Source organism: Alligator sinensis, unplaced genomic scaffold (assembly GCF_000455745.1).
Source record: "Alligator sinensis unplaced genomic scaffold, ASM45574v1 scaffold883_1, whole genome shotgun sequence".
Taxonomy (NCBI): Eukaryota; Metazoa; Chordata; order Crocodylia; family Alligatoridae; genus Alligator; species Alligator sinensis.
In genome coordinates, this window is record NW_005842009.1 from 2,745,933 (window position 1) to 2,755,711 (window position 9,779).

The 9,779-nt window shown below is 52.5% G+C and overlaps 1 long non-coding RNA gene across 1 annotated transcript; it reads left to right on the top strand.

Annotated features, from left to right (window-relative positions):
- The first annotated feature begins 300 nt into the window (after nt 1-300).
- Nucleotides 301-4,510, top strand: LOC112549967. Its single transcript, XR_003093625.1, has 6 exons — nt 301-471; nt 876-936; nt 1,720-1,875; nt 2,204-2,361; nt 2,505-2,566; nt 3,292-4,510. It is a non-coding gene; the product is annotated as an uncharacterized LOC112549967 (long non-coding RNA).
- The last annotated feature ends 5,269 nt before the right edge of the window (nt 4,511-9,779 follow it).

Here is a 9,779-nt window from a genome sequence, read left to right on the forward strand (position 1 = left end):
GGGTAAGGGGCTGCAGGTCAGGAGTGAAGAGCTGGGGGGCAGGGGGCTGTGGGGCAGGAGTGGGGGCACTGGCAGGGCTAAATCTGGGTTAGGACTGAGGGGCACCAGCAGGGCTGGGAGGGGTAAGGGGCTGCAGGTCAGGAGTGAAGAGCTGGGGGGCAGGGGGCTGTGGGGCAGGAGTGGGGGCACTGGCAGGGCTAGGGGACAGAGGCTGCAGGTCGGGAGTGCAGGGAGCTAGGCTAACCCACCACCTTTTCCAAGCTGTAAGATGGGACACAGCTGCCTGGGCGGAGCAGGGGGTGGGCTGCACATGCGCATTTTGTATGCTGGGCCCCCGGATGTTGTGGGAAGCAGTGAAATGTTGGAGAGCCCCGAAGCAGAGAGGCCCTGGGCCAGCAGGAGGGACCCGGGCAGGACATAACGGAGAAGCTGCTGGGGGTGTCTGGTCCTCCAACCGCACGAGCTGCCCTGGTGATCCCACGGTCCCCAGGGGCTGGGTTCTCCAGGAGGGGCGTGGGGGAGAAGGGGGGTTGGGGGCTGGGAGCCTGGACACCTGGGTAGGCTGCCCCCTCCATTGCTGCTCCTTGGGTCCGTGGAGATTTAAGCCTCCTGCAGGTGCCAGATGCTGGCTGCCGCGCAGGCTGGGGGTAGGGACTGAACTGTGCCCAGTGGGACTCAGCCTTGGTGCCATCCTGCAAGCCCATAAGCAATGGGGATGGGGGAGCAGGTGGGAGGCCGGATGCCTGGTTCCCTCGCAGCTGTGAGAGGGGAGAAGGGTGCGTGTCTTGGTGGGGCGGGGGTGAAAGCGGTGCCTGGATTCTCTGGCCAGGCTTATGTGGGGAGGAGGGAGGAATAATCATGCATCTTTCTCCCAGGTACCAGAGGCCACCAGGGCTGCTGAGATGTCGATGCACAGATCACTTTCAAAATATGTCGGTATGTCACAGTGCCTTTCAGACAGTGCAGCACATTGTGAATGATTGCCCAATTGGATCACGTAATGGCGATCTAGAATCAATCCATGCAGCTACCCCTGAAGCAGTCAAATGGTTATCAGATTTACATATTAATCTATGAATGTTGTACTCCTAAAATGTCATATGAAAGAAGAAGAATGCCTGTGCTCCGCCGTGTGGCTCTTCCAGGCTGCCGGATGCAGACTCTGCTGGGTGCCCCCCCTTACTGATCCATGTGTTAAGGGGTTTTCCCCTCTCTCAAAGGCACTGGGTATTGGCTGGAGTTGGGATGAGGACTGGGTTGTGCCAATGCTCCTTGGAGGGTCCTGGCTAGAGGGTTTTGCTTCTCCACTCAGGGTCAGATCAGTTGTGGGCAGGAAGGGATTTCCCCCTTGCTCAACCTGGCCCAGCCTGGGGGGGGTTGTCTTCTGCCTGCAAGCGGGGCACAGCCTTGGCCTCGGCTCTCTGAAGCGCCTCTGACCCCCCCTGGCAGCAGGACGTGGTGGCCCTGGCCCTGCTGCTTTCCCCAGGGCAGGTGCTGCCTGGGGTTGGCAGGGGTGATGCTGGCGTTAGAAAGAGGTTAGAGGATGGATGTATCTGGGCTGGTTTGGACAGGGCTGATCTTGCCTCAGGCAGGGGTTGGACTAGATGTGCCCTCTGGGGGTCCCTTCCAGCCCCCCTGGCTCTAGGATTTGGGACAAGAAACCCAGTGTTCTGCACTTCCTGTTCTTAAAACTGCTTCCCCTCCCAATCTGCTTTGTAGGGGTGGCAATAATGGTGGCACTGGGGCTGTGTGCAGTGGTGCTGATGGGGTGATACAATACCAAGTTTGGGGACCAGTCCTACCCAAACAACATCCAGCGGACCGTGACAGTACCTCCTTGGATGAACGACCTCCTGGCACCTTCCTCTAATCCTTGTAAGCAATGGTGGGGGAGCTGAGAGCCCGGATGCCTGGGTTCTCCCCCAGCTCTGGGAGGGGAGTGAGGACTGGTGGGTTGGAGCAGGGGGCAGCTGGGAGCCTGGACACCTCCATTCAAGGGGGTGAGCCCTGTTTTACCCAGTACCAGCTCCACTCCAGAGCAAGCCACATCCCATCCTGGTTATACCCAGCCCCCCTGTGCCTACCCCTGAGCCAGCTACAGCTCAGCTCCCTGCTGTACCCAGCCCCCAGTATTTTCTTACCAGCTGTGCTGCAGGGAGTAGTGGGGGGAGCATGTCTGACTGAACATTCGCGTCTCCTGCAGCTTCCAGCTTCTCCAAGGCTGTGGTTACATCTCCAGTTTCTCCCACAAAGACCAGCCCCGCAGGGGTCATCTTCAGCCCTACCCTCCTCAATGGCCCTACATGTGTCAGCTTCTGCAAACAACAAGGTCGACAGCTGATCAGCTGTGACATGGCAAAGGTAAAAAACTTCTCTCACAGAGAGAAACCTGCGGTGCGGCTGGCTCTGGGGTGGGCACTGGGACCTAGGTATCCTGGGTTCCCTCTGCTGTGGTTTGCTCTGGGGTGGGTGTCCAGCACAAGTTGTCTTGTTTTTCACCCCAGGTACAGGCAGGGCATTACAGCAACACATGGGTCCTACCCTCCTTGACTGCGAATGAGCCTGGGTGAGTGGCCTGGGGGGTGCGGGGGACCTGAGTCTGACCCCATCTGCTTCTGGCTTTGGAATGAATGGTGCCCCCAACCCCCTCCCTGCTCCACTGCAGACTCCAGTACTTCCTGGTCTGTGGGGAGGTGTGAACCCACCATGGGCCCTGCCTCTGCCCATTGCCCTGCTCCCCTGCCTCACTCTGTGCCTCCTCCTTGAGCTCTCATTGCAGCTCTGGGAGGGTGCAGGTATGTGCTAGGAGTCAGCAGGGAGAGGCCAGCGCAGCTCCTGCAACGCAGTGCTGACTGGGAGCAGAGCTCAGTCTGGGGCAGACTGGCTTGTGTACAGGCATCTGCCCTTCTGCACCTAGCCCAGACAGAGCAGGGTCTGGAGAGAGAGAGAGAGAGAGAGACAGTGAGTGTGTGTGTGTGTGTGTGTGTGTGTGTGTGTGTGTGTGCGCGCGTCCGTCCGTCCGTCCGTCCGTCCGTCCCCTGGATGCCTGGGGAGGAAAGGGGGCTGGGAATGTCCCAGCTGCCTGGTTCTGTGTGTATCCCAACTGCCTGGGGGGAAGGGATGTGTACCGTGTGTGCACGCGTTCGTGCGTGTTCCAGCTGTTGGGCAGGGGGTATGGGTGTGTGTCTCAGCCACCTGGCCACAGGGGGGTGGGAGGAGGTGTCCCAGATGCCTGGGTTGTTTGTGTGCATGTATCCCAGGGAGTTTCCAACAGAGCCTCCTCTCATCTAGGCAATACTTCTATGTGGAGGATGGGATCTGCAAACCGAGCGGTGGTAGCGTCATCAGAGGCTGCCCTTGCACTGAGCGCCAGGCAGCTGGAAGGCAGCAGGTCTGATCTGCTCGGACCTCCTTCCACAGCCTGTCTGATGCATTCCATTTCTATGGAAGACTGGGGTCGGGGGTGACTTATTTCTAAACTTTTTAAAGCTTACTTTGGAAACCTTTTCTCCTGCCAGGCTGTAGCACAAAGAAGCCATCTGCCTCAAACCTTTCCATCTTGTGCAACAATTGACAGTGAATATCGATTTCCCTTCTCTCTCGCGCGCACACTGCGCAGTAGCCTGATACCACTACATAGTAGGGTGCCGGTTAAAAACTGCTAATCTGCTACTGCACAGTGTTATTACACTACTGTGCGGGAGGCATCACAAAGAAACCATGTGCTGGCACTACTGTAGTTACTGTGCATTTAGTTTAGTACTTCATTAAGCAAGTACTAAACTGTAACTACTGTGCATTAATGAACATGTAGATGCGCCAGAGTGCCTTAACAACCTTTGCAACAGCAGCAGGACATTAGGTGCTGTGGCCCCGCTGCTTTCCCTGTGGTAGGATCAGGTGCAATATCTCAGGCTGTCAGGGGAAACTGTGTCATGTTACACAGGGTTTGTCTGGGCTGGTTTGCACACACCTGAAAGTGCTTCAGGCAGTGGGTTCGACTGAATGTGACTGGAGGTCCCATCTAGCTCCATTCCACTACAATTTCTGTGAACACTACAACAATCCCTCTCCCTGTCTAACTCTACCCAAGGAACTGTCCATTCTTTTCTCTTCTTTTTTAAACTAGACTTGTCTTTTATACTCTAGAACAGGATTTTCACGGCCCCTCTTGAGCAAGTTTATCTGATGTACCCACAATGTTTACATCTCTTCCAGGATGTCAAACTGAACATGCCAAAGCTCGGTGCTTCTTCTGCTAACTTGAAACAAAAGGGAAAAACCTAAGTGCCACACTTTCCTAGCAATACATTTTCTATCAACATATTTTTAACTTTTATGACAAAACTTTGGCAATAATGTAGATTTTTTTATGTAGAAGGAAAGAATGTCATTATTTTATGGACTGCACTAAACGTTTGTGGTACTGGAAAAGGGAACCGTCACTGGAACATGTAACAGCTGATGAATGTAAGGGGATTGTGCTCAGGTTTTAGTTACTTTTCAATTAAAAAACAACCTAAAAAAGAACAGGGCTTGTGTTTCGTTGCTTGGGGGGTGGGGGGGAGCTGGGCAGCTACGAGCAGGGGTCATTTTATAACCTCTGCCTGCCTCACTTCAGCCTAGGCCCAACCTCAGGAAGAAAGGGGGTCTTCGCACAAGGACTCTCGTGCAAGGCTGGGGGTGGCAGAGGGGGAGGGGAATGGCACGCAGTCCTCCTCCTACTCTGATGGGATTGGCATCATCCAAAAGGGACTGCACAAGGGTTCATGCAACAGGAAGGTTTTTCACAAAAGAGGGAAAGGGTTAGTAGCAGAGTGAAAGGATAATGGCTTATATTCCCTAGCACCTTGTGCTCCAATGACATCAGTGTTGCACGAGCATTGTAAAAAGGGGCTTCACACAAGGACTTCTGTGAAGAGGTTTTTCACTGGGGGGTTGGTAGCAGTGAGGAAGGGGAATGACATGTAGGCCTTACTGAGGCATTGATCAATATATACTGCACCCACAAAAGCTTTATTAAAGCACTGACTGTCAGTACTCATGTTGCGGACTGACTCAAGCCCACGGTACAGGACAGTTTTAGATATTCAAGATATATCATTTGTTTTGATCAGTGTATAAAAGAATTGGAAAGCAGCCTGGGGGAGCCTGCATGGTGTTGAGCCAACTGCCTTGTCACAGGTACAAATACCTTAGCTCTTGGTCTGACGTATTTGTCAGGTCAAAATGTGCCAGGCCCGTGGTTGTGTGGGAGCCCAGGACCCGGCTCAGCAAGAAACCCAGGAATAGAAAACAGCAGCAAACCATCCACAAGCACCAAGGAAAAGTGGCATGACCTGGTAAGGGGTGGAGTTGCTTCCTAAGCTTCTGTAGGAATGACGGCGGTGCCAGCAAAGTGGCTGGAGCAGCACGGACAGCAGCAGCCCTGCTTTAGAAGTGCACGCTTGCTGCACACTGAGGGGTGTGCTGGGGCAGCTGGTATAACCGGACATCCGGTGCTGGCAGCTGGGGAGGACAGAGCAGCACGGAGTGGGCACAGTGTAGAGGGGGAGCGCAGCGTGCCCCGTGTGCCGAGCACCTAGATACTAGGGCTGTGTGAAATGGCACTGTTCCATTCCGACTTGCATTTCAACAGAACAGCATTTTGTTTTGCATTTTGTTTCAACTCTAAACTGCTGTTCTGTTTCGTTTCCTCGAAACTGTTTTGCCCACAGGCTGTAATGGGGAAGCTCGAAACAGCCTATAACTTTTTCATTTCTGGCCTGATTTGGATGAAACTTGCAGAAATAGTAGCCCCTTCTGAGGGTATAAAGCCTGCCAAGTATCAAGGAGATAGGTGCAGGGGTTTCAGGGAAACTGCACCTCAATTCTTGAAAGCAAAAAACTCATGTCACGTGTATGTGTTAAGCCACAGCAGGGTCAAAACTGCAGGCATGCTAGCCCCTGCTGAGACAACGAAGCCTGCCAAGTTTCAAGGAGACAGGTGCAGGGGTTTGGGGGAAACTGCACCCCAAGCTGTGGACAAGCAAAACTCATGCCATGGGTAACACTGTGCGTGTTAAGGCGCAGCGGGGTGACAGCTGCAGGGATGGTGGCCCCTGCTGCGGCCATGAAGCCTGACAGGTGTCAAGGAGATAAGCACAGGGGTTCTGGGGCCCTGCACCTCTAGCTGCTGACAAACAAAACTCATGGTGTGTGTGTGTGTGTGTGTGTGTGTGTGTGTGTGTGTCCTCACTCAACTGACACCAAGGCAGTTCAAACAATGCTGCCTTTTATACAGTTCTTCCATTCCTTCCCCCAGAGCACGGGAAGTGACCTCAGGGAAGGATGACAGTCGCTGGCCAGCTACAGAGTCAATAATGAGAGCACTCCTTCCACCCACTTCCTCCTCCCTCTTCTCTTCCTTTGAAGGTTGCTTCTCTTCCTTTGGTTTTCATGGCTATGTTTCAGTAGGCTTGGAGCCACTCTTTAAAAGATGTGTCCCATCTCTCCCCATAGGTTGCAGCACTTGCTTCTGGTAGTTTTGCAGCTGCTGGGCAGCCAGTCTCCCAAATGCCAGATGCTCTTCATTTTCAAATGTTGATATATCTAATTTTTTTCCCCCCCCCAAAAAAAATATGTATTTGCACACATACACCACTTCTCTGCCAACATGTCTTCTGACTGATACGGTTCACCTGACAGTCCAAGCCACACCATTGAAGTTGCACCATTCTCATTCCCATTACAACTGCACCATGCACCCATGTATGCAACACCATCATCTTTCCTCATCACAATTACGCAAGCCTGTTATACCATCAAAGTGCCATTACAATAGCCATACCTACACACCCACACGTCCACCACATCTTCTACCCATTACAATCATGCCCTCTACCTCCCCCTTCCCTTTCCACCCCCACCCCTGTGGCTTCTGTTTCCTTCCCCAATCCTCAGTCTGCATTGTCTTCTTCTTCACCATTGTCCTTGTCACTCACCTTGTCATCATCACAGTCCTCATCTTCTTCTTTGTCACCTTCTCTGGGAAGCCTGTTCTTGAACAGTCTGTGCCAGTCTCTTCCATATGATTTCTGCCATCTCCTCCCTATTGTCTTCCGCTGACTTTTTGTAGTACAACTGCATCTTAGCCCAATTTTGACAAAGTCCTCAACTGAGGTCTGTGTGTTTCTACATGAGCAGGTTCCTGGTCTTACACAGGGCATGTCTGAAGCAGGAGATGAACTGGTCAAAGTGAGCTGTCAGGGTCCTTTGCTGCTTGGTTAGGTGTCCAAACAGTGCCGCCTCCCTGGTCAGGGTCTTGACCCTGATCACCATCAGGAAGAATAAGACGACTCTACTCCGCACCTCCCTAGCATATGGGCAGTGCCAGAGGAGGTTCAGGTCCCTGGATACCTTCTGCAGGTCCTTGTGGAAGACTTATTCCCACATGGCCTTGCTGCCATCACTAGGGGACACATCCACAGTCAACATTCTCCCAGGCTTTTAAAAAAAAAGGGCTAAGATCAAGTGTAGTTCCTGGTCTTATCAGTTCAGGGAACAAGCCTTGACCTGCCCCTGCATTCACATGGCAGGGACAGCAAGAACCCCAATTCCAGGAGACCCAGAACCCGGGGTCAGGAGCCGGAAGAACACCACGATGGCAAAAAGAAGCTACCCAGTGAGGTTCCAGGTGAAGCATGGATACCTGCACCCAGGAAAGATGTCAGACGGGATGGGAAGAGAAGACTTCACATGATCCTGTGAGACCTGATCAAGGTAGACATGAAAACTTTACATTACACTATTTGCACGCAGGGCAAGTCAGAATAGGAGTTGGGTTTCAGGAATCCAGACAGCAGGTCAGATTTCTGGCAGCTGCTCAAACTGGTCAGGGAGGACCCCAAAATGGAGGGTTTTGAACTTACTGGAGGAGACACATGGAGGGAACAGATGTGTAATAGGTCCAGGCTGCAGGGATGGCAGTGACACCCCTGTATCGGGGCTGCTCCAGCTCCAAGGGTCCCTCCCTTTTGCCTTCATCTTCCACATCTTGATGCACTGGGTTGATCTGAGAAAGGGAAGGGCCCAAGTGTCCTAGAATCCCAGTTGTAGCCATATTGGTCTAGAGGAAGAGGCAATCAGGACTCTTAGTAGAGATGATCTCTTTTATGAGACCAACCAAGATTTGAGGAAAAAAAGCCCTTAATTGCAAGCTTTCGGGCACTAACACCCTTCATCAGGCATTGGAGAAAAGTTTGTGTCACAGCGGGGTCCTACAGGAGGGCCGTGATCTCCTTAAGGCCCCCTTCCCGTGCCAAGTTGGTCGGCCCCCCTTCCGGTCCCAAGTGGGCCAAAGGGCCCCCTCATTTTCTCGCCCGCCATGTCTTTGATGTTGAAATGTTAGGGAGGCTGCCTTCACATCTTCTCGGACGCGGTTTATCTGTACTCCGAGCCCCATAGGCTCCTGGACCCCTTTGTGGTCCCCATTTTATCATAGGTGTTTCAGGGCACCCTAGCCTTACAGGTTATGCATGGCTCCTGCCACCCCAATACCACACCCCAAGCCTCGCAGATGGAAGAGACGTTGTTCTGTCCAGGTCTACACTCTCTGGGGCTCACCACAATGCTGCCCCCTCCTCTGGAGCTCACCGTGCCCACACTGGGGCTTCTCAGTAATGCCTCTTCTCTGGGGCTGAGGTCTACATACCCTCAATGCTGCACCCTCACTGGCACTGGGGTCCTCACACTCCACTGCAAGTCCCCTATGAGGCCTCCTCCAACCCCTAATAGCCTCACCCAAACCACCGGTGATAAACAACAACACAAAACCCAAGCCCCTAGGCTATAACTTAACTTAAAGCCGCCCAGCTAAAACCACGTTGCTCAAACATCCTAGAGCTGCCATCCTTTACCCAGCTTGAGCTTGAGCTGTACCTGTGATCAGACTTCTCATCACATCTTTGCTCAGGAAGCTCCCTCCTCTCTGACTGCTGGTAGGAAACTACTAACCTGACCTCAGCCCCTGGGCTTTATAAGGGCCAGGCCCTGCCCCTTACAGTCAGCTGACCGCTGGCAGGTGTGATTGCTTCTAGCTCCAGTTGCCCTGGCAACCCACAGCTGGGCTCATCACTCATTCACTGCTAGGGTCCCTTCCCTAGCAGTTTCTCCTCTTTAGGAGCAGGGCACCTCAGTGCTCTGCAACAGTTTGCAAAAGTCCTCCTGGGTAGAAATGAAAGTCTGTATTTCATAGGACGTCACAGAGGAGACAATAGATGGAAAACTCTCTGGGCAGGCAGTTCATAGCCGGTCAGGAGCCTGTCACCTCCTGTGAGGATCTGTGACGATGCAAATTACCTTGAAACAAAGGATCTCCGGTTTCAGGGGGTCACAGTTGCTTCCTGCTTGGGAAAATATGAAGATTTCATTTTAAAAAACCAGCTAAAATCCGATATCTTCCACATGTCAGGTATCCAGGTTGTAGCCGTATCGGTCTAGAGGAAAAGGCAATCAGGACTCGTAGTCGAGATAACATCTTTTATGACACCAGCCAGATTTTTGCAAAAAACAATCAGGACGCACCCTAGAGATGTACTTGGTAGCCGTGTTGGTCTGAGACGAAAAGACATACAACAAACTAGAACTCTTGGTTCCAAAATGATTTTAATCAAAGGTAGCATTTTGGAGCCAAGAGTTCTAGTTTGTTATATGTCTTTTCGTCTCATCGTAGAGATGACATCTTTTATGAGACCAATCAGATTTTTGCCAAAAAAAAAAAAAAAGTCTTTAATTGCAAG